Genomic DNA, 25084 nt, shown 5'->3' with positions numbered 1-25084 from the left:
TCAAACCATCTGAGTCCCAAAACACCCCATACTTTAGAAGATCCTTTAGAAATTAATATAAGCTTATTTTCAAAATCTACTTCTGGTTTAAGTCAGGTGAAAGGAAACACAGAACAAGTTCTGCTGAGAACTATTCTTGTTTTGCCTGAATTGGCTTTTCCCCCCTTCATCCAAACTAATTAAAAAATGTTCAAAACAATGAGATTTCCTCAGCTTTCTTACCATGGGCAGGGATTTATTCCTGGGTTACAGGATTGCAGAGGTATTATTCAGATAATAAAAAAGAAGGCCAGAGATTTGTAAACAATGGCAGAACAGCTTAACCATTTGATCCGCACTTTTCTAATGGTCATCATTATAAGAGCTTATTTTGTTGTTATATTCCATTCTTCCAGAAATATCCAGGAAAAAACCACAGTTCAACTTACCCTTGAAGTATTTCCCTTTTCCATTTTAACAAAACTTGGGAGTTTCTGAATATTTCTATGCCTCTATCTGTATTCCATGAGGCTGCCCATTTCCTGAGCAGCTGAAGCCCTGAAGGAGAATCCTTTGGCCATATATTCCCTTTATAAATCCCCAGCTGATGCAGTTTACAATACTCCACTGAACTCCTGACTTTCATTTACAAAGCTCAGAAGAGAACTCATAGCCAGTGCCAGGCTGTTATGTACACCAAAGGATGTATCCATTTGATTAAGTCTCCTCCTTTATTCTCCACATTGGAACAGAGAGAGCAGGAGTAGCTTTTTCTTCTTTTTCTCCTCAGTGTTGCAGTTTTTTGTTTTCAGTGCAAGCTACTGGCATAAAATATTTAGCAAGACATGAACCAGGAAAAAAAAAAAACCAAACACAAAAAAAACCAAAAAAAACCCCACCAACTAATATTTTCATAGTGAGAATGTATAGATTACACATGGAATAGATGGAAAGGCACAAAATTAATTCTCAGAGGGCTGGTAAAATTACATCTGAACTGTCTGAAAGCACAGATCTGGTGTGTATTTAACCACCACTGTGACTGGTGCTTTCAAAAAACAGAGGAGTCCCTTAAAGTTACCTATTTGTGTTTGAAATTTTAAAACTTTTTTTGCATGTGTTACAGTTTACTTGTTTCACCCAGCTCCTGTAACCCCTGCCACTGCTTGCAAATGCACATGTGCAGTAAATGGACTCACCTGGAAGCCAGGGGCAATTAAGGAGAAATAACTAAGGTAGCCGTATTTTATCATTGCAGGCCCAGAGTCATGAAAATTACCAAGAATTTAATTAATGTGTTCGCTACCCTGTGCATGACAACTGCCATTCATTAAGATATAATCAGCAGTAATATATAAGCAGAGGGTAGATCCCAAATGATTGGAGGGTTGAGATGAGCCCTGAGTTGCTGCCAGGCAGAGCTGCTGTGCCCTGGCCCACTCCTCTTTCCTGATCAGAGCCAGATCTTCCCTCTGCTGCCCAGTGGCACAGAAAAGAGCAGAGAGCACCAGCACAGGGAGCTGTGAGCACACAAATAGGAGACTATCCCTCACCAGGAGCTCCAAGGGATCCACCTGGCATGGCAGGGATGGCTCCTGTGGTGCTGTTTTGGGGCTACCTAAAAACAGAGGCCAAACAGAGTTAAGGGAATAAAAATATATTTATTTTTGTTCTTTAATTTTATAATAAATATATTTATTGGAGGGGCTTCAGGTACAGTTTGGGCAGAGAAAGCCCCCCAAAGGCTGCACCCAAAAATGACCACAGGTCATGGGTTTTCACACTTGTATAAGTTTGGTCCATTTGCATATTGGGGGTTAATCTTGCAATTACAGCTTCAGCTAATGAAGCAATTTACCCCAAGTTTGCTCCTCCCAACTCACTTTTGTTTCCATCTCTCAGTCCTGAGGCAGTGTGGTGCCCTTGATCCCCAGGCCTGGGGAGGAATTGTTGTGTCGGAGCAAAATGGGGAAGCAGCAGCTCACCCTGTGTGTGGAGTTTAGAGTTATACACTAAAGAACTGCAGGATTGCAAATAAATGAAAAATATAAAAGCTGAAATCTTAAGGCATCACCTGCAGACCCCAGCACTGCCCTGAGCCCTGGTGCTGGCTGCACCACAGGAGAGCACACCTGTGTTCCCTGTCAGGGCAGCACTCACAGCCATGGACAAATTGATATTGGGACTGGGAATGCTGGCTCACAAGTCTCTGGCATGATCTAACCATAAAAAAAAAATAAGATACTGTTGTTTGGTTGGATGTTTTTTCCCCTTAAGTGTTGGAGAATGGCAAACCCATCTATGCCCATGATCTTGAAAACATTCTTCCTTTTGGCCAAGGCAGAATATGTCTTTGCAGCATTTCATTTGCTCTGTGATTCTAGGAACCTTAATTAAAAAAAAACCCCAAACAAACAAAACAAACAAACAAACAAACAAAAAAACCCCCGCACAACATTTGAAATCAATTCTTCCTGTACTGTTTCAGCCTGAAGAGAATCAAATTATTTTAAACCAACTTATTTGAAAACTACCATGAATATTGGATGTAAGTAAAAAGAGATTCCAAAAGCATTGTGGGCACAGGTATGTTCTTTCACTGTTACCCAACTTGAAATTTCAGGGACCCTGAGAAACTTGGCAGCCTCTGATGAACAATTTTTGGATAGACCAAGAATATACTGAGGCAATCTTGAACCATGCTTGGCAAAAACTGAGCAAGACATGGTTCAAAATTATGTTGATCTGTCACTGAGGAAAAACTTTTTGTGATGAAGTGCTCAAAGATAACCAAGTTATGAAAAGAAAAATCACTGGTTCCCATGATGAACAGGTTATCTGAGCAAATATAATCAGATGGACGTCCAGAGAACAGACACATTAGCAAATTAAAGAAAGAAACCAAACCAAATCAGAAAGCCCTTGTGGAAATTAACCCAGCACAGGAATCACTCGAGTGCAATGTGGGGAATCAAAGTTGATCATAACTTATGGCACAGGTGGAATCACATCTAAATTGCCCAAGTAATGCTGCAACAAACCTTAGTGAGCTGTGCTTGATCCCCCATCCTTCAGAGCTGGGTGAAACAGAATTATTAATTTCATTAGATGCTTCTTTATGCATAAATTATCATCTCATTATCCTGAAAAGGAACTGGATCTTGGGATCTCGTTTAAGTTTACTTGTGTTGGATTTGGTTGGTCTGGTTATCTCTGGGTCGAGGTTGCAACAGAGCACAGGGAGAACAGAGGTGAAAATATGAGTTGCTTTCATTCAGTAACACCTTATTATTTATTAAAAAGCATTTGGCTATGTCAGAGTTTGCCAAATGTAATAATTAGGTGTCATGCCCTCATAAAAATGTAAGCAATATGACAGCCACTAATGGAGAAAGAATTGAAGGCTAAGTAAAAAAATAATGAATCAATGGAACAGCCAGAGATTCAACAGAGGAATCCCAATGTCTGGTCTAAATACACTTCTGGTGGAATTTGTCTAAGGTCTCAGATCACTTGTAGATGAGACTTTCGGTTTTCTGAATTGTAGATTGTGGACATTTGGAAAAGAGCTAAGTTAGTGCTAATTAATCCTACAGCACGAACAGCAAATCCCCGTGTTTGGCCTGAACTTTAAGACACTCGTTGCCATCTCCTTGCAGACATGACATTATGAGAACCCCTCACAAATTAGCTTACATAACAGAAAATAAAAAGGAGTTTACCCTTTAGAAAGACAGAGTTCACCATCTTCAGGTGCTGGAAGTAAAGACTGGAGCTGAAAAGAGGCCAAATTGCTCTAACATTTAACCAATTTGGATCAGACGGGCTTAAGTCTATGGTCACAATGGACAAAGCGAAACAGAAAGGAAACTTAATTCTCCCGTTTTGTTCTACTGAAAAATGGGTTTCTGGTAAAGCACAGTTAATCACAGTGAGGAAATGACATGTCATAGTCATGGCACAATTGTGACAGCACCGCTGCTGCTAATTTATGAAGTCTGTGACCATTTGTGATTCTCTCCTTTGTACTAAATCAAAGGTTGAAGGCCAGAGTACTCCAGGTTTGTATGTGATTTTGCTTTGACAGGCACCTCATACAGAATATCCTTATAAAATGAAGATGTCTATTATACTTTTATCATTTTCTAAGTTTGGGAACAAAAATGTTAGGATACTTGAACAAGGTATTATTGCACGGCTAAGATTTGGTGGGGAGCCTTTTCCTTTTCCTTTTCCGAAGTGCGTTTTCTAGCAAAAACCACATCAGGCAATACCACCTAGATGACAAAGAATAATTTTTGATTGATCCAGGACACACTTTCCTTTAATAATGTTTTTCTTTTACTTTCTAGGAAGCTGCTTAGTGAAGAAAGGAAAGGGACACTTAAATAAAAAAGTTTCTTGCGAAGTTATTTCACACAGATGAGTCAGTGCAATGGAGACCTTTTTGCTACTTCATCTACTGTCTAATGAGAAAAAGACATCCCAGCTTTTAAATCCAATTGCACTTTAGCTGACCTACAGTTCTATTCATACAGAGGTAGATGGGAAAAGGTAACAATTCTAACAATTCCCACCTGACCCAAAATTTCAGGACAGTAATAAATTTCAAAGCGTTTTCCTTCTGCAGGCTGAGTAGTATTTCTATGAAAGTGAGCAATAAATGCATTTCTGCTGATCTCTGCACTTCATTCTGATGAAAACAAGTGCAGGAATACACATGACCTGGGAATTCTGTGGTCTGGGAATCACGGGATCCAAAATGCTAAATTTCATTGTTACTGAGCTGGTGAAGTTCCCCACTCAGGAGCTCATGTTCCAACCAGAACCATCCCACCTTCTGCTTGAAAAAAACAAAACCCATCCCACAACCTGCTGATGAAAAAAAATCACTCCAACAGAAAAGGTGTAGCAATGATCACATAAAAATACATCTGGCCTACAGTGGGCATGCTGTGACTTAGATGGGGTCTTAAAGAGGAGGAGGAAGAATAATCGTGTTTGTTGAAGATGTAACATAATTCTGAAGAAATTGAAATTGTTGCCTCTGTATGTGGTAGGCTTAAACAATATTTAAGGGGCTGTTATTTCACTTTGGAAATCTGTTCTGCTGTGTGTTCTGTTGAATTAGATCAAGAATAAATTTGGATGAAGATAAAGTGCCAGCTCCATCAGTGAGAGTGGAACAGAGATCACACTCGAGTCAGAGGAATAAAAAGAATGATTAAATGAGGTCTACGTGCGTTTTGTAGGATGTACGGCTGGAGGCTCTTTTATGTGAAACGACTTCAAAGCTACCTTGTAAGAGTACATTAAAAATAAAATAGCACCCAGAAAAGATATGAGAGGGCAGAATTTTAACCCTGAAAATTTCTGCTTTTCTTGGTAAATTACAGATAACACTCATCAGCAGTACTTAAGCCACTTCTCCTCCATGAGCTCGACAGTGGCAGGCAGGAGTGTTGTGACAGTCCAACTCCTTTTAGCGGCACAGAGACAGCCTAGAAACAGTCAAGTGACAGGAAGATTGTCTAAAAGGCACAATGATTGTAGGGACAAATCTCTACATGCAGCAGCCCCCTACCACCCACACTGTAATAACGATAACCCTCAACACAGAGAAGACACCAAATTGTACTTTCTCATCTGCAACACTGACATTACAGACTGATATTTGTACATTTAAATGGTCCAGTGCCTCCTGTTGCTGCATCCAAGCTGGTATTACATGTGTGCATTGCTGGGAGAGAAGGTACTCTATCCTTTATAAAGCAAACACATCTGGTGTGCAAGCCTTCTTTTTATGGTGTCTGACTTTATCATGATGGCTGCACATTCATGAAACAAACAAAAAACACCAGTTAGGCTTTAGACTTGCAATGGGAGCCCTTGCTGAGATTTTTCAGCCAAGATGCTACGTCATTAACAGACATTTAATGTTGATTTCATGCCAAACTATTTGCTACACACCATATTTGTGGTTCCTTGGATGTTTCAAATCTTAGCTGTCTCAAATCTTTTCTCTCTTCACAACCTGCTCTTCCTTTACAGAGCTATAACCTCTTCAGGGATGTATCTGGAACAACTCTGGGTGAGGGGAGCAGTGAGACCTTCTTTGCTCCCATCTCGGTGGGATGGAGCACTGCAAGCACCCTCTTCCCTTCCACCCTCCCGTGCCAGCCTCCCCTGCACCATGCCCTTGGGGTTCCTTGGCTCTGTGCCCCGCTGATGGGGAAAGGAAGGTGCCAGAGTGTCTTAGGTTGCAATATGTAACCAAAAATGATGTATTCTACTCCCAATCTGTTGAAACCAGTTGAGGAGGTGTTTTTCTTTAACTCTGGAAGGGAGATGTCTTCTGTTAATGGGCAGCTGTTAAAACCAGGAGGGGCAGTGTTCCTTATCCCTTCCAGGACCCATCCTCCCTCTAGGGATATCTGCTGTTCATGGGCCATCGAGGCTCACTGCAGGGCTGATACAATTCCATCATCCCATTGGGACATGCTCCACCCAGGGGGAGGAGCCCAGCATTCCTACCTGGATCAAACCTGGGATTCAGAACACCAGGGCAGCCTGTTTGCACTGGATTCCCAGAGGAAAACCAGAGCATGTCACTGGATCCTTCTACGGGATCATCTCTGCTCCAACAGAACCATATCTGTCACTCCAGGAGGTCTTGATTGGACTGACACCAACACCCTGACCAACAGAGGGTCAGGTTGTATCTCTGACTCTGTCAGTGTTTCTAGGATTTTTGTTTGTTTGCTTGCTTGGTTTTCTGTACTACTACATTTGTATTTTTAATATTCCTAGTAAAGAACAGTAATTCCTATTCCCACATCTTTGCCTGAAAGCCCCTTAATTGCAAAATTGTAATAATTTGGAGGGAGGGGGATTTACATCCTCCATTCCAAGGGAAGCTCCATCTTTCCCTGATGGACACCTGTCTTTCCAAACCAAGATACTGAGGAAGCAAAGAGGACAGAGGCACCTGCATATCTGCTCTGCACTGCCAGGGGGATTGGGAGCCATGACTCTGATGCCTTAAGATTTCAGCTTTTATATTTTTCATTTATTTGCAATCCTGCAGTTCTTTAGTGTATAACTCTGAACTCCACACACAGTGGGAGCTGCTGCTTTCCCATTTTGGTCAGACACAACAATTCCTCTCCACGCCTGGCAATCAAGGACACCTCACTGCCTCAGGCCCTGAGAGATGGAAACAAAACTGAGTTGGGGGGAGCAAACTTGGGGTGAATGACTTCATTACCTGAAGCTGTAATTGGAATATTGACCACAACTATGCAAATGTGATGCTGTTTTACACTACAACAACACAGATTTCAAGATTCAGAAGGTTGAAACTGACTCTTATTTTTGGGATGTGTCTCTCTTTACATTATTTTACACAGGCAAACTTCTTCAATCACATTGGTCAGACCAGAGGGACATCAAAAAGAAGTCCCTCCTAGGAAAAAGACTGAATAACAAAGTTACAGTTACAAAAACATTTCTTCTGTTTACAGAAAATTCCCCAGGAAAAGAATTTCAAAACCCCAAAACACCTCAGGCATGGAACCAAGACTACACAGATGGACCAAACTTCCACAAGTGTGAAAACCCGTGACCTGTGGTCCATTTTTGGGTGTAGCGCCCAAGGGGCTTCATCTGCCCTAAATGTACCTGAAGGCCCTTCAATAAATAGAACTGCTTTTTATTCCCTTAACTCTGTCTGGCCTCTGTTTTTGGTAGCCCCAAAAGGCATCACCTCCTCTGTGTGAAGGAGGTGCAGAGACACCTGAGCCTCCCCTCTGGGCTGGCATCAGGTCCCTGTGCTGACAGTACCACACCCACCACAGCTGGGGCCATGTGAAACTGGGATTTACTGGCAGCAGTGATAAATTATCACCCACCATCATCAGCTATTAGAGACAAACTTCAGCCTTCCAGATTGAAAGCTCTGCTGTGGCTAACAGTTGGGAAACTCTTATATTTCATTCTGACTTCTGCTGAAACAGGGAAATAGAGATTTTGCTGGGTCAACAGATGCATAATACTATGCCTGTCCAGATCCCCCTTTTTTTTTAAGGCAGATGTTAAAATCTGCTGATATACAGACAAGATAATTTGAAATTCATTAATTCTGTAAAATTATATACATTATTTACTGACTTATATCTTCTAGGAAAAAAAGTTATTTCAAAATCTATTATTTATTCTTTCTCCAGTATATATTTATATTTTCTCTTTTCACTCAGCCATATATGTAATATGTAAAAGTAAAATGGGCATGGTTGGACTTATACAGGTAAATTTTTGGGAATTGCAAAGCCTTGGTTATGGTAAAATATTTTCAACAGCTCCTGCATACTACTAAGTATGTTTTACTGACAAGTGCACAGTCAGAGTGTTTATAAATTAAATTACAGTATCAACTAACACAGTGACAGCTTCATTATTAGCATGAAATTTTGGACTCCAGTTAGAATTCAAGTTCTGCTGAAATTAATAATATATTTCACGTACCTACGAAGTGGTCCAAACTATGCTATCATGGCCACATTTAAAACTTTTGATGGACAATAAGTTATAATGTCTTTTCAGTAAAAAAAAAAAAAAAAAAAAAAAAATCCCTGTGTGCAATTACTTTACACAGATTTGGTACTTCATCTGAAAATGAAAGGTGAAGGGTGGTTAAAGCACAAGCAACCAGAATTTTTTTTACGATGACAATTCAGAATTTTCAGTGTCTGAGGCAATTCAAACTGAAAAGCAATTTTACTCCTACATTTACTTTCAAAAGGTATTCTGCAATAGTAACTTTCAATTTGTAAGCCAATGTGAGCCCATTATTGCTTATAGGGCATTGACAGCATTTTTGTTAACTCTTCAGTGCCCTGAAGAATTGGTGACTTTTGGCGCATTGGATATGGAGGGGGATGACAACATTGCTCCATTTTGGAGAAGCAGACCTGTGGGAACAGCACCTACCTGAAGCTGGTGGGTCCAGGAGGCCCTTAGCTAATGTTTTGCAGAGAAAGTGACAGCAGGAAAAATTAAGAGCTTGTTTTCCCCTCTTCTGTGCTTTGAGTGCTGACATCAGCTTGGGCAAGAGCTTATGAAACATGGACAAATATTTCCATGCACTGAGAAGAAATGTGGACCACCCACAACTCCCTACAAACCCCAACTTTACCCATGTTCCTTCCCAGTAGAAGAAAAACGTAATAAACTCTTTATTGTTCTACAGTTTCCTCATCTGAATTCCATTTGTTAAAGACTGCACCATTTTGGCCAGCACTCGGTGTTTTTTTTTTTTCCCACCTCCTGATCTCCTGCATATAATAACCTCTGTGCAAGACACCACATTTATAGAAACTAGGCTTTTGAACTCCTCCTAGGTCATCTGATGCATTTTTTGGGTACCTGTGTAAGTCTGCACACTACACCAATACAGGACACACCTAAAAATTAAGCTATTTATTCTTGGACTGTAACAAAACATCAAATTAGGCACCTGCTATAGCTTCAGATCACTATTACTTATAATTTATTGCTAACTATGGATTGTAGGGGAGCGGAGCGCAAAGAAGAGCTAGAAGGGGAGGACTTACAAAACAATTCCATTTGTCACTTTTTTTTTAAACTCCATGAACTTGAAGGCAATTTCCAAAAGAATTTTCTCCCTTACAAGTTAAATCCTTTTCCTCCTCCTTCTGTTCCAGTGCTGTTAACAAAAAGCAGCTCATAAATCAAACTTTAATCAAGCTGAAAATCCCAGTTTTATTTCTTCGCTTCCCTAGAGGGTCGGAGCATTTTGCAGAATCTTTTATTTTCTGAACTTCTCCTCTTCAGAACTTCTGTTTGCTGCTCGCTTTCTCTCCTAATAAAATTATTTTCATTTAGGATTACCATCCTCCTCTCCTTCCTGACATTGCACTTGCTTCTTCAGCCTCTTGTGATTGAAAGTATTTAAAGCCCTGCAACTTAATTGGAAGAAACGTGATTGTAAGGGATTAGCAACCCCTCAATTCAATATACAGAATTATGTTTACACAGCCAAGGAGAGATTAATCTGCTATTTCTCTAATTTTTCTGGTGTTTTCCTGGCTTTAGACTTCAAATCTTTATAAACTAAGACCATGTTCAAGCAGGACAACTGGTGGAAGCTCAGGACATTGTCACTATCAACTGATATTGTGAATGGGGATTGTAATGAATTCACTTCCAGTACTATATATTATACACTATTCTTATTTATTTTCAATTCCATGCTATTTGAGGAAGTAACAGCCTGCTGTAAAGTTTAACTGACACAGCTGATTAACAAGTCTTGAAATGACTCCTAGATTACTTTATCTCGGAATGAAAAATGACTTTTTCTTTCTAATCTGCAGTTAACAAAACATTGATTTGGGACAAATAGGCATTGATTTAAAATTTGGACTAGATCATAAACTTTGTAACCCCCATTCTTCTTTGTTGCCATTTAAAAATATAATTTAAAATGTTAGACTCCAGGCACTGCAGTCTCTTTGAGGCTTATTTAGGAGTAGAGCAGCGGCAAGAATGAATAAAAGCAAGCAAGCTGCCTTTGGGTAGCACGATAAGAGGAACTCAACCAGAGTAAGCAAATGAAAGGAACATTTCCTATGAGAGTGCCTTATGAGATTTCCAGAATGACTAAGATTGTCTTTAAGGTGATAAGCCAAGTTTTATACTGCAGTTTAGTGAATCACTTCCCAAGAATGAATAGAATTACGCCTATGGCACTTAGTACAAATCAATGTTGAAGGACAAGAAAGCCCCCCAGCTAACACTTATAAAAATCTGCCTCTTTTACTTCATTCTGTTACCTACTTGTTTTCTTTTATGACATGATGGAGAGAGCTCTGAGCTGCAAGAGGTGAATAAAAGAGAAAACTTCAAACAGTGAAACTTCCCAATTCAATCTGTAGTAAACCCAGGCATTCCAGATACGGAATTTAATTTCTTTTAAACTTACTTTGCTACTCAACAAAAAAGATAGAAGAGAATAAAGAGACAGCTTTACACAGGAGGCACCTTCCTTATTTCTTTTAAACAAGGAGATATTTTCCTCCAAACTAAAAGTACTGAGTAAAGCAATCAAAAAGATATATCTGCAAAAACTTCCCTGAATGGAGGTGCCATTCCAAGTACATATTTTAATAGCGCAGGCTTCCCATCACAAAGCTCAGGATTGGAATTCCCATCATATAGAAGTGGAGGTGTCTGGGCTGTCAGGGCAACTTTTGGAAGGGAATGCTTTAAATACTCTAACTGTATGGAATATGCACACGAGTATCAAAGCAGAAGTGCAATATAATAAAATAATATTTATAATATATAATAAAATAATAATGTGTAAATTAGTGCTAAAATCTACGGAAGGGGTACTTGGCCTCTCATCAGGGTTGTAGCAGTGATATATTGAAGGCTCCCTGCTCCTCTGCTCCTAAAGATCTGAAGTATCTTCATGCAGCTTCTGTGTTTTACTGGTTATGATGAACAGTTTAATATTTTTTGGATTTTTCTGATTGCCACCTTTCTATTAACCATTAATATTTGGGGGAAATTTGAGCTACATGACCAGTAATAAACACTGATTGTCAAGAAATCTTTCCATGTGCCAGGGCTTTGAAATCAAGATCATCTTGCTAGGATAACACAAGGAGAAACCCACAGCAAGGTCACAATCTCCAGAAAGTGATGTACCACAAGGTTCTGCTGCCTGAAACATTTTTTTTCTGGTGTAAAAAAGTCACTGTAATCAATCTAAGTGGGCTAAATTGCTTGGTTCAATCAGTAACAGAAACAAGAAAACAAGAAAAACAAGAAAACAAGAAAAAAATTACACCCCCCCTTGGACACATTACTCATGCATTTTCACTTTTTTCAAATGAGCTGCTGATAGACAACCATTTTAATTTTTTCCTTTGTTTTTTGTCTCATTCTTCAAATAGACTTTTGGTGCAGTAACTTCAAGTGTGACAAATAAAGGATTAATTCTTTGAGGAACTGCTCTTAATTCAGTGTCCAATGTCACGAGTTTACCCTTCTCCAGAAGTTTTTTAGCTGCTTTATAACATTTTGTTATACCCTTAGTGGGACTTTGGATGAAATTAATTCTCAGTGTAATTATCCACGTTAAGGAGCTGACTGCCTCTGCTGGAAATGAAAATGCTGAACACCTCGGCGGGCGCTGAATTTTGGATTTTATCTCCAGATCTGGTGTTGCTGTGAGCGAGGCTGCACAGCTCAGGGAGGATCCAATGAACTGTGCAGACACTGCACTCCATCACTCTCACAAGTGCAGGTAGGAGAATTGGGATTTGTGTGGATGTGCTGGTGCTTTGGGGGAATGGGGGTCTCCTTTAATGTGTCCTTCACGCGGCAGATGGTTCGTGAAATCTGCTGCATGGTCGGCGAGCTTCGTGAAGGCTTGTAAAGATTTGTTGCCCAATGCTTTAGCCACAGAATGAAGATATATACCCGCGCCAAAAGCACCCAAAAAAAAAAAAATCAATTGTAATAGCAACAGCTCGTGGAATAACCCCAGCTTTTCTGGAATTAAAGATATATTTGGTTTCAGTTAAAAAGCGAGGCTTGGTGTGACACTAAGAAATTTTGCACTCAAGTAGCAAAACTGTGTTCATAATCCTCTAAAACCTCGTTTTCTCACGGTAAAAGAAAACATAAAATATAACAACACGTATTTACCATCTTAAGGAGTATTTCAAACACGGGTTGCCCCAACTCTTGATAGGCTGCACTATGTATAAACAATTAGAATATCTGTTGGTGTAAAAAGATGAAACCAAAGTTTCTTAGCTGAGATCAAATCTTCGTAAATCCTTGGACCTCTCTGACATTTACTAATGTATTTTCTCCTATGCCATCAATCAGTTTGTAACTTTAAGCCTTTTTTTTTTCCTTTGTTATTATTGTACCAGAGTGGAACCTTGAGGCAACACTGTTCTAAATTGTTTACTTCTTCTTACCCTGGCTTTAGTTTCTTATCAAGTTTCTAATCCAAAGCAATAATTTACCTGACAATTCATGACAACTCCTTTTCTATTAATCTGTCAGAGACTTTAATCTTTTAATATTCCAAGGAATTATTTGAACAAGGTGCAGTGTATCTGTTATTCAATCAACAAACAAGAAATCCTAAAGAAGCAGAATGGGAAAATATCCTATTACAGAGGCCACGCAGGCACTTTTTTTTTTTTTTTTTAGAGTTCTTTTCTAAAAGAATTTTAGAAGGTTTTAGGTATTTTGAAACATTTTGCCAACATGTTTTGTCATTTTTGAAGTGATCATTTCCAGAATTTTGTAGTAACTTGATGCAGCAGCTGCTACCTTCTTCCTTCCACCATTTATTTAGATGCAAACATCTTTTGTTAGCAGCTTGCTCATGCTCATGTGTTCCTTCAGAATTCAGAGAGCTATAAAGTCTGTGCTTGAAGATTTTTTACACTCCTCTGACATGCTCTGGCACCTCCATTTTTGGCTCAGATTCTAATGGCAATGGAATAATGCAAGTAAATAATCAATTTTTCACCACCACATGATTTCTCAACTCTGCTTTCTGCTTCCCAGTATTCTGTCAGAGTTGCTGATACTTTTACAGTTTTCATATTTCTGATTAATCTGAATTATTTTCTGATTAATCATGTCCAGGATGTGTTTTCCACTGGTTTCTGGTACTCTGTCTTGTTGCTCCACTCTTTCATACTTGGCTTGCACAAATTTTTATTGACTCCAATATGTGAAATTTCCATTCTCTCATGGAAAGAAACATTTCAGGACCTACTGCCAAGACCTTTGAATTGATTAAAAAAAAAAAAATTCCAATGCACCCTTTTTATACCTCCTGATATCCCTCTTTTGCCATGGAGGAAGACCCAAGTAAAGCATGCACGTTTTACTGCCCTATCTAATAATGAAAATATTACGTACACTGAACATTTAATAAAACACACTGAGATCTGAGTCTTTGGTGTAATTTGTAGCTTGAACCTTCCACATTGAGTGGCTTGCCAAGACTCACAAAGGGAAAGCTGAAGGCAGGAGATGTGTTTTCACATTTGATTCATTGTCTGGCCCTCCCCAGGCCCATTGAGAAGGCTCCAAAATGAGTTTTCACACAACTAAACTACAGCTGCAACTGTCTGGAAAATAGAGGGAAAGGTGAATGCCCAGCTAATGGTCATAAGGAAGTAGAGGAGCAGAGGTGGCAGCCCGAATGGCTTCTACAGTTACTCTGAATTTCAGCCCATCATTGAGGTGCTTCTGTTGATGTCTTTGGAGGGTACTGGACAAATAAGAACTTGTTCTTTGCAATATTATAAATATTTTAGAAAAATGTAATGCCCTTCAAGGTCCTTGAAGTCTTAGCATGAGTTAGCACTCTGGTCATACAAAATAATTCAGATTTGACTGCATCAGTTACGTTTTCCAGCTAAGGCTTTTAAAGTGGGTATCAGTAACCTGCTATTACACATATAAATACAGATAAACATATTAATCATACAAGAATTCTACTGAAGAAGTTCCTCTCCTGAAAATATAAGACATTTTGAAAGAGGATTTTTGTCTACTGGTCCTACCATCACTACATAACATCAGCTGCTTCTCAGTCAATCACAAAGAGTCTAAATCATATTGTATAAATCCCACAAACTATTTCCACATGTAATAACTTCTTCTCCATATCCTGCTCCACAGAATGGCAATGATCATCAGTCTCAGCTATTAAATAACCAACATTCTGGTACCACAATTCTGTAAAAGTTTTCTTCAAATTAAAATACTACAGAATTAGCTAGTGCTACACAAAAGCTTGCATTTGTCATTACTTTGTCTTGACAAGGAGAAAAAAAAAATCTGAGACAACATTTAAAATGTTTTAAATTTATATGTATATATAAATAGTTTGTCTCTCATTAGTACTTTTCTGCTCCTTGACCTTATTTTCCTAGAGAAGAGCCAGGATTTCTTTTTTAACTATTTTAGCTTTCACCATACAAGATTTCTAAGAGCTACATTCAGGAAATTGGGTTTGTGCATCATGGCAGGTCTGGCATGTGAGGAAATCTGCTACATGCTGGATTTTTTCCCCCCCATGCCTGTCCAAAAATACACAGCACAATTTCCATCCCATCATTTCAGCTAAGAAGAAAATCTGACAATTTATTACAGTCCTCCTGTGCCAGATAATAGTCCAATTGATGGTATGTGACAGAGCAGCTTAACTTCAAGAGCCAGCGCTTCTTCATATAACTGCTGTCACTTTTGCTTTTCTCAACTTCACCTCAGTAACTGATTTTTCCTTGCTGCTGTTTTAATTTTGATATGTCTTGTTTCCTCAGGAGGTTGCCAGGAAAGTGAATAAAAAATAGGCTCATGCAAAATATTCTGCATAAGGGGCCCCATCTCCCCTCTAATGGATCCACACAGAAGGGTGCAGATACTTGCCAGGGATCTGATGTAGACAAACAAAAGCTTAAAGTGTAAAAACTTTCTTTTCACTTGGAAAAGTGTCAATGTGTCTACATATCTCTCTCCACTTAAAAACTGTTAATTAGTCCAGACCAAGGTCAGGTTGCTACTGCACCTAAATTTGCCCATGCGTGAGTTGCTCTGCTGTAAATGCTTGGTTGTGACTGCAAAGAAATTTATTTGTGTTAATAAGGTGGAAATGATCAACAGGAGACCCAGAAGTTCTGAAAATGTTGGACATTATTAGTGCAAGGTAAGCACTCCATTTCTGCACGCTCAGTTGAAGATTTTAGAAATGTGCCACGTTGTCCAATGTATTTTTGGCACTGGTATATCCCAATGTCGCTGATATTTCCCCAAGCCAAAAGACCCTGAGCACTGCCAGGCTGGCAGTGTCCAAGCAGGAGTTTTTACTGGCCCAGCTGCCCTAACTGGGAGCTCAGGAACTCTGAACCAGCAGGGGAGAATTAGAAATGCCCTGCAAATGACTGCTCCTGTTCAATTCCTGTTCTCCTGGAGTTCTCCCCACACACCCACCCAAACACAGTGATTTAAACGCATGGTCACCAACACCCACAGGGCTTTCCCTCTGGTGAAAATTCTCCTTATGGGATGCCTGCCTCAAATGTGAAATAAATCAGTGAGAACAATTATGAGTGATGCAGTATTTTTAATTTACCCACTTGTAAAATAAATAGTGGTAAGAGTAGAAATTAATTGAGGAACAGCAAGCAGCTCAATCCTTTTCATATCAAGACTGTAGTTAACTGGAGATTCTGTAGATATTGAATGACTAAATCTGCATTATGAGTTAATGCACATACTTAGCTTTTGATCATGCTTAAGATATTTACCTTCATAAGGATCCAAGTAACACATAGTGGAACTGAACTTATACATCAAATATTGGAGTATCTTAGATGCAAATAAAACCAAAGTTAATTAACTTCTTTTAAGGTTATACATGAACTCCTTTCGAGATGCTGAAATTAGAGATTTTTTAAAATGCTGTTTGCTTTAAATACTGTAGAGAATTTTTTTACAGCTTATTTAAGAAACTTTTTAAGCAGAGAAATAAAATGGAATCCTTCACTGGTGCTTGCTTTTTCGTCTGAAATACTACTACTGCTTGTATGTTCGAATTTCATGTTACTGAATAATTCTGAAATCTATTATTACTTTCAAGCCTTTAATGAAAAAACACTTTTGAAGAGATTCATGGACCATGCCACATTCCCTGCATATCTGAAAAAAGTAACTGGAGCACTATGCAATACCTAAAAGTTTTGATTTTTTTTTTTTTTTTTTTTTTTTTTTTTTTAAAGCAAAAGAAAGGATTTTTTGTTTAGAATTATGTACTTCTCATAATACTCCCTACCTTCAAATCTCTTCAACCCCAGGTTCATTTAAACAATCAAACTGTGATTTGCTAATGGGAACACAAAATAAATCCACAATGTGATTGTACTTCAGAGAGATAATGCTGGTGTCTCCTCTCCCCTTCCACTCCTATCTCTGCTCTGCCACTCCAAAAGGGTAGTTTGGGGTAGCTGCTAGGCCGGAAAAAGCCAGGGAATGCTCAGCACCTATTGAAGCACTGGAAAATAAAAGGTGAGAGTTGTGCATTCTAATTCTGCATCTTTTGTAACCATCCTCAATCAAGGGGGAGGGGGGGTTTAAAGTATTTTTTTATACACCACTTAAACAACATGGGAATAAAGCTTTCCATGCATAGGTGGGGATCATCTTTCAATAGAACACTTATTAAATTAATGCATAATTTTATACAGTACAGGGATCAACAACAAAATTCAAAAGCACTGGTATTTTTATTGAATCCCAGCCCCTGAGTGTTTGGGAAGAAATATAAAATTAAAACCATTTTTTTTTTAACCTTAGCTCCTCTAGTAGTCACAATTACTTGACTGTTTGCCTGAGAGTTCAATCCAAAAAGCTCCTGAAAGTCACTGGAAGTGCTTTGTTGAATTAAACAAACAAAGAGAAAAGCACTAAACTTCCTGGATCAATTAAGTCACATTGCCATTTGTATAAGGTTGAACCAGAGAAGAGCAGCTAATTCTGTCAGCAGGGTTCACCCTTGGATCTTGCTCTGAGTTTCCTGTCCACACGTGCTAACTCATTTACAAAATCTCTCTTGGACTGGAGACAAAAGATCTCCCACTACATGAAATCTGGGACTGCTCCATGAGCAAACATGGCAGAGGATGCACCAGGCATCACTCCTCCCAGCTCAGCCTTCAGAATGGGCTTTCAGAACCACCCTCAAACACCATCTGCATGTTTCACACACCCTACTGTCCTGCTTTAAAAATACATTTACACTTCCCTCTGAAGCTCTGAAAAACAGTTACCAAATACCCACAGAAAATGAATGCTTTGGAAGTGCTTTGGGTGAGTTATGACAGTGGGCCTCAAAGTATCCCAAAGGACCCCTGGGCTAATCTCAGGAATGGAACAGCTTTGTGTTTCCTGCTTAGGGCCTCTAAAAACCATAGTTCAAACAAACAAACGAAAAAAGATTCCTAAGTCTTCATTAAAGTTCTCTAATTAGAGCTGAATAGATCCCATGGAAGGCAAAGCAGGAAGGATTAGGGATACTGCACTCATGGGGTTGGAGAATGGGGGCATGAGCATTTATGGGATGGGACCAGTGCCCAGGAGAGCTCAGCAGTGGGGCCTTGTGGGCTGCACAACCCTACAAATGGGGGGTCAGAGGCATGTGGCACTATTCTGTATTAAACAGCCACAAGATCACGCCCACAACTGGATTAAAACAAAGAAACAACTTCTAAATAATAACAAAAAAAAAAACAACAAACCTCCTCAGTGTAGGCATAGCCACATAGAGCTCAGTGGGATCCCTCACATGCAGCCAAGTGAACCAAGAATCAGCTTTTTCTACTCAGTTCTTAAAATATGAACCAATGACTTCATCATTCTCCTCCCCCCCCCCCCCCAATCAAAATCTTCTCTTGTCATCAATAATTGGAAGAGATAGTTTTAGTAGGGTTATAGATGCTGACACACCCATCGTGTTTTAACACTATTGGAAGTTTTAAAAATGAGTTTCTGGTTCAGCATCTGTTGATGGAGAATGTGTCCAAATATTTGGAGGTCTCCCTGTAGCCCTCTGCTTTCAAGGTGAGCTGCTCTTCTCTGCCGTGTCCTGATCCATAATAACTCTGATCCTGATTTAACATTTCCCAAAAACACAATGTGGTTTCGATAAATTCAAGCAACTGCATACTCCTCTAAGAGCTGACTTTTTGGGTTAAGTTTCTCAAGTCAGCATTAAATAAGCTAAGTTTGTACAGGATGAGCTGTTTAAGCTTCAGCTTCAAAACCCTGAGCCAGGATGGCCACGGTTAGGAACTATTAACTCCCATATTGAGTCACAGGGCTCCAAGGACTGGAGACTTTACACACCATATGTGCTGTGAAGGTGTCCCAAAAGAAGGGATTATGGAGTGCTTTGAGTAAAAGAGGAGTGGGGAAAAAAGAGTGTAGAAGTATGCACTGTCAGTATTTCTTCCAGTTAGTTAAACTAAAATCTCTCACCTCTAGATCAGATGACATGATCCTGTTGTTTCACTATTAATCTATGGTGCAGTTCTTCAAGTATCTATTAATTCAAGATAGTGTTTTCACCAAATTAACAGCCCAGCTTCCACCATTACCTACTTGCCAAGGGCGTGCTGACCTTCATTAACAATAGCAACATTTAGCAAATTAGCAACATTTTTGAATAGATGTGAAATGGTGGCATTTGGGGAATAACTTCAGACATCTGCTTATTCCTTCCTCGAACCTCCTCCAGTGTAACTAAGGGCACGTTTTGCTGACTTTGTGTAAGAGGGGGAGAAAAAGGGTCCAAACTTTAATAGATCATGAAATAAACTCTTGTAGATTTTCTGATACCCTCTTAATTACAGCAGCACAGGTTCCTCCAACAGAGTTGAAGGCTCCTTAGCACTGCCTTTACTATCACTGCTCCTGAGTGGGCGATAATTTGTCACTAAACGTTCACTGCCGCCTAAAGCTTGAGGGGAAAATCTCAACACATCACAGAGCTCTGTCAGATCCTGGAGCAGCCCTCCATCTCGCAAGGCAGCCAGATGATCAAAAATCTTCCAGACGACGCGTGTTAGTCCTGGAACTCCTTGTCTAGGAGTGTCAAGAGGAATGGCCAGCACAGATCAAAGCAGTCATCCATCTAATCCCAAATCCTGTCTCGAACAGTGACGTTTTAAGTAAAGAGCCCAAAACTCTTCATTCAGGAGACAAATCTGCCCTGTGAAAAGTACACTTTTTACTACGAGCGCCAAAAGACTGTTCACGCAAGGAAGCATAAGATCTGTAATCCTTTCAATACTCTGACATAATTTAAATACTAATCATTTCAAGTAGAGTGTTATTTTATTCTTATTAATGTTCAGTTCAGGATACCATATGGCAATGAGTGATGCAGATTAATCATTAGTCCCAGGAGAAAAACAAGCTCTCTGTGCTGATTTTGAACTGGCCAGTTTGCCATTTCTCTGCTCTTCCTCCTTGAAGAGTTTAGAAAATACTCTCCTCACATCTTCCACAATCCCAGATTTACCATGTCACCTCTCAAAAAATCAAACCTTCCCCTTCCCTTAGGAGACTTCAGTGAACAAAAATAAAGACTGGACCAGGGTGCAGAAAAACAAACCGAGGATTGGTTTATTGGGATGTGTAATAGGTTAAAAGTCAGGTGAGAGTCAGCACTTTGCAATTTAGGGTTTGTAGGACATAAGGTGAAAACGTGGCAGGAGGTGGGAGAACAGACCATCAAATTGGAACAACATCTGTCCCACATCTGGCATCCCCTCCAGGTTATTTGTATGGCTTTACTTCTCTATGGCTTTACTGCTTGTTCCTTTCTGTCCTCCCCTATCAGAAATTTTGACCTTAGAAATACCCTCCCTTGTTCAGAGGGATTCTGAAATACTCAAATGCAACATTAGTGGGGAACATACAAGAGCAAATATATGGAGAAACAAATTAGGCCCGAAGTGTTTTCATGAGTGACAGTTGTAGTACCAAACACACTTAGAAAAGGTGAAAAGAAATACAGGCAACTGACAGGGTTTTGGGGGTTTGGGGGCTTTTCTGCTTGTTTGGTGAGGTTTGGTTTTGATTTTTTTAATGGAAGGAAGTTTTATGATCGAAAGAAAAAATAAATTTCTAGTCACATCCTTGATTATCTACCTGTTTGGGGTTTTTTTTGGTTTTTTTTTTTTGTGTAAGCCCTTTGGCATCACAACCAATGCTCCATTTTTGCACAGCGCCTGATATATCTTGGAGGCTATTATTAATAATATATATTCCTATTAGACTTGCAAATTTTTTTCCATTTATTATACCTGCTCAGGCAAGTTTGACAGACTAAAATATTCACTTAAAAGATTCCTTGATTTACCAGAATGTAGCGGGTCAACATTGGCCAAAACTTACATTTATATTTTAAACCGGCTTTCCTAAACTAGCAAAGGTATTTAATTACAACACCAAATCTCACTTCATTCGAGATAACTCGTAAACATCCATTAGGAAGTTTACTCCTGAACCACTGCTAGTGTGGGATTTGCTTCTTGGCTACTGTATGGCTCATTAAATACCTGTTTTTCTTCTTGCTGGTGACAGGTGAGTCGGGCCATGCTGTAATTAAGGACAGTGTTAACAGCTGTACCAGAGACATATTTCACTGAAGCTCAGTCGTGCTAAAACACCTGAATTAAGGTGTTCCATGAACTCAGTAGCTGCTATTCTTTAATATATGGGGCAAAATAAACATCCACGGGCAGCAATATTACTGCAGCACAGGTACTGGCCTTGCTAGATATGAGCCATTTAGTCATTGCTGAATTCTGGCCATTCTAGACTTTAAACGGGAAAATTATCATTCTTCAGCATGGAGATTTACTCATGAAACAGTGCCTTGGACCTGCACAAATTTGTACTCCAAATGGAGCCCTACAGATGAGAAAGAACTGGAAAATTTCCAAATGTAGTTGTCAAAGATCCGTAATAAAATGATTCTTTTTCTGTAGGAACATAAGAGAATGTCTGTGCATGTGGATTATTATAGGAGGGGCTTGCCATTGGGAAAATCTAGAGATGACAACCCTAAAATGCAACAGAAAGGGTCAAAAAAACCCAACAGTGCAGAAAAAAAGAAGAATTACAACCTAAATGCACCTATTATATGCAGAGGAATTGCCAAAAGGAAAAAACGAGGAACTTAAAAGTAACAGCTCAGCTCAGGAGGGTTCTCGTTAGAAATCCTTCATGAAATGGTCAGTGTGACCCTTTTGTCCCAATTAAATAAAAAGTGAAATAAATGAAATCTACGTAGATGCTTACGTAGGGTGAATGCTTAGGGGTGAATGCTTACAGCCAGTCCCCATAATTACTTCACATTTAAGTTTACAATAGATAAGAACAAAATGCATTGAATACAGCTGCTTACAAGCAGGGATTCCAGCTGCTATGACCCACACGGAGTAAATCCTGCTATTTTACCCTCTTCTCCTTTGGACTGTGACATATTTCTCTATTCTGTAAATTATCTCAATAAAGAAAGCACACATTACTACAGTTTTGCTCCGCAAAAGTCACTGCAGAAAAACATCTGACTACATATGTCAGTTCCTGCTTTGCAGACAGAAGTGATAGGTGCATTGCTTATACAAGGATCTTGACAACCACATCAAATAAACTTCATTTTTCATGGAGTAAACTGACAGTGACATTTCATATGGGGAACAGGGGACAGATTTTCAAATCTATGGAAATCTTTGACAGCTTAGATACAAAAACAGGCTGGGGTACCGTAGACATGTCAGGGAAGAATAAAATCAAACTTTTTTCACAGACAATAGAAAAGATTTTACAATTTACATATTTATGGGCTTTTTCAGTTACTCTACAGCAAAGGGAATAATCACCATATTTTCTCAAATCAATCAGTAATTCACATTTATTATATCTTCTACTCTGCTTTAAAAAGGAGTGTTGACTGCCCTAGAAGTTCAGGTGAAAGATTTCTCTTGCTTTGCCTTTAGAACTTCAAATAATAAATCCAATTAATTAAAGACAATTGCCTTTAATTGAATAACAAGTAATGTTCAGTTTTGTGGGACAAGGAGAGGAGAGCTTTATAAAATCCATAAAGGCAATTTCTGCAAGATTATATCAGATTCTTTACCTCAGTCCCTGGGAAGTAATTGGAGGACTACACTGAACAAAGAGAAAGTCTGGATTTCCATTGCCCTGTGTGGAAGTCAGATTATTCTAGAATCCTAAATGTAAATTAATGCAAATAGTGCTGTTTCCCTATGGCACAACATTATTTGGGTGGTATAAAGCAAAAAAAGAAAAAGAAAATCAGCTTTTAATGGAAACGGAATTTGGAAGTGAAACAGAAATAGCAGCTCATGGATTTCAGAACTTCTTACATGTTATGTTTTATTAAGATTTTTAACATTTTCATTTAAAAAATATTTTTCTTCTGTTTTTAAAGACTGCCATGAATCCTTGTGCAGGAGAGAGTTTGTCTGGTTTGTTCACAACCCAAGTGAAACAGCAAGACACTTCCCAAGGCACAAGCAGCCCCCCTTTATCTGAGTAGAATGTTAACATCCTAATGCAATTTTCACAGATTAAATATTAATAGTTGTATGGATAGTTCACTCAAAACCAAAATTAGCTGCTACTTTATTGTATAAAATGGCTAATTCAGGATACAACACAGCCAGTGTCTCCAGGAGTTTGTAGCAGATGATGGTGTAAGCAGTGATTACAAGCAATGACAGTGGTTGTTTGTAAGAGAACATTATTAATAAAAAAAAAATGCTGCATGTTAAGGAAAGATTTCACAAAATAACTCTAAGCCGTTTGAGTTTAACCCATTGCATGTGACAACCCATTATCTTACAGTACCTTAGTCCTATAATTATGTTAATTCTTGTAATGACAGCGTCAGTCAGCATGGTAGATCTTCATATTGAAATAAAACCAAGTATCCAGATCACATTCTCCGTGTCATTCCAATATTTTGTAAGATTTGCTTACACGTAGACCCAGAGTCCAAGGTAGGAGAAGTAATTCTTTGGGATTAAATATATATACAGGGCTTGAAGTTATTCTGTCATCGTTCCAAAACTAGCAATAATGAAGTGGAAATTATTTCCCTACTCCATGCAGGGAATTCCACTTTAGACACTTGGACTGTTCACGTGAATCAGAAAATCAAAATGTTCCCACCCCATACTCCTAGGCACACTGCAATATCTTTTTTATTGCATTTGCATGTTCATGACAGAGGCTTATTTTTTTCCCCAAGGAAAGAAATTCAGATATAGTTTGAATTATTCAGAGAAATAAGTCAGTAAGGCAGCACTTGGTATAGTGCATAAAAACATGACTATTATGATTTAAAAAAAAAAAAAAAGCAACTCTTGAATTACTTCCTGTCTAAAATAAACTTTGAACATAGAGAAATAAACTACCTTTTATTGTTCAGCTCTTCTGTGATGATTTTCTCTTCCACAGAGAGAGAAGAAATCTGAAAGTCATCACTTTCCTTGTAAAGCCATGGAGGGGGGTGGTAAAGGAGGTGACAGAGAGCCTAAGTTTACCCACAGTTTTGGATATCAGAATAATAACTGATTTTGTAGATAAAGGAAATGTGGTAGAACCAACCCACCTGAGCCTTAATATGAAGTATTTGACACATACAGGAAACTACAAGTTAATCTGCAGAAAGTGGTTTTAAAGGAACTGTAAAAAGAGACAAAACGTTGCTTAAGTGTTACAAAACATGTTGCAAAGGGAAAAAACGGACAGGGGGGCAGGAGGCTTCTTATCCAGAGTTAATGGCTTCCATAAAAACGCAGGTGGGGTCTTCTGGTGGGAGGAAATTGAGAGCCCTCAGCTCAAAGGGCACTGGAACATCAAACATGAAGAACAGGATGACCTTGAGAAGGATGGCAAAATGAAATTTAACACTGTTAAAATTTAAGTGTACTAATAACAGGAAATGGTAGCCCAGGGGGCAGTTCATGGGAAAAGCTACAAGATGAAAATATCTTCGTAATACTAATTAATAGGATGACTGCGTCCCAAAATTCTTCCACCCTAGCAACTTCCATTTACTCCCACATACTTCTTTTTAATGCCTCCATTTTCCCACTTCTTTTCCGAAGTACCCCCTTCTTCTTACAGTGTATAAATTTATAGAATTAGGGAGGGTTTCTGACTGGGAGAGAATGGGTCTCTACAGAGCTACCGCAGCTGCTCCTCTCTTTAAACATTCCCAGTTAACATGATGATGAAAAAGAAAGATGCACTTTCCTGTTCTATATAGGCATTTTTGATATTTTTGATAGATATCAGGAGGGATTCATGCTCTAATTCAATACATGAGGGTCTTATCTAGAGGGTTTATACAATTCTTGTAAACAGCAATAAAAAAAATGAAGTTGGATAGATATGGGTGTAGAAAATTCCTAAAGCTGGCTGGTGAATGGTGAAC

General features: G+C 39.0%; 1 protein-coding gene across 1 annotated transcript in view; it reads right to left on the bottom strand.

The window, feature by feature from the left end:
- The window catches only part of PCDH11X (protocadherin 11 X-linked), a 445985-nt gene that overhangs the window by 27910 nt on the left and 392991 nt on the right, over window positions 1-25084 (bottom strand). The window lies entirely within an intron of this gene.

This window comes from Chamaea fasciata, unplaced genomic scaffold (assembly GCF_029207755.1).
Source record: "Chamaea fasciata isolate MVZ Bird 193981 ecotype frontalis unplaced genomic scaffold, bChaFas1.0.hap1 SCAF_4, whole genome shotgun sequence".
NCBI classification, from domain to species: Eukaryota; Metazoa; Chordata; class Aves; order Passeriformes; family Sylviidae; genus Chamaea; species Chamaea fasciata.
The sequence above is the reverse complement of the archived record's forward strand: the minus strand, read 5'-3'. Positions and strand labels throughout refer to the sequence as shown.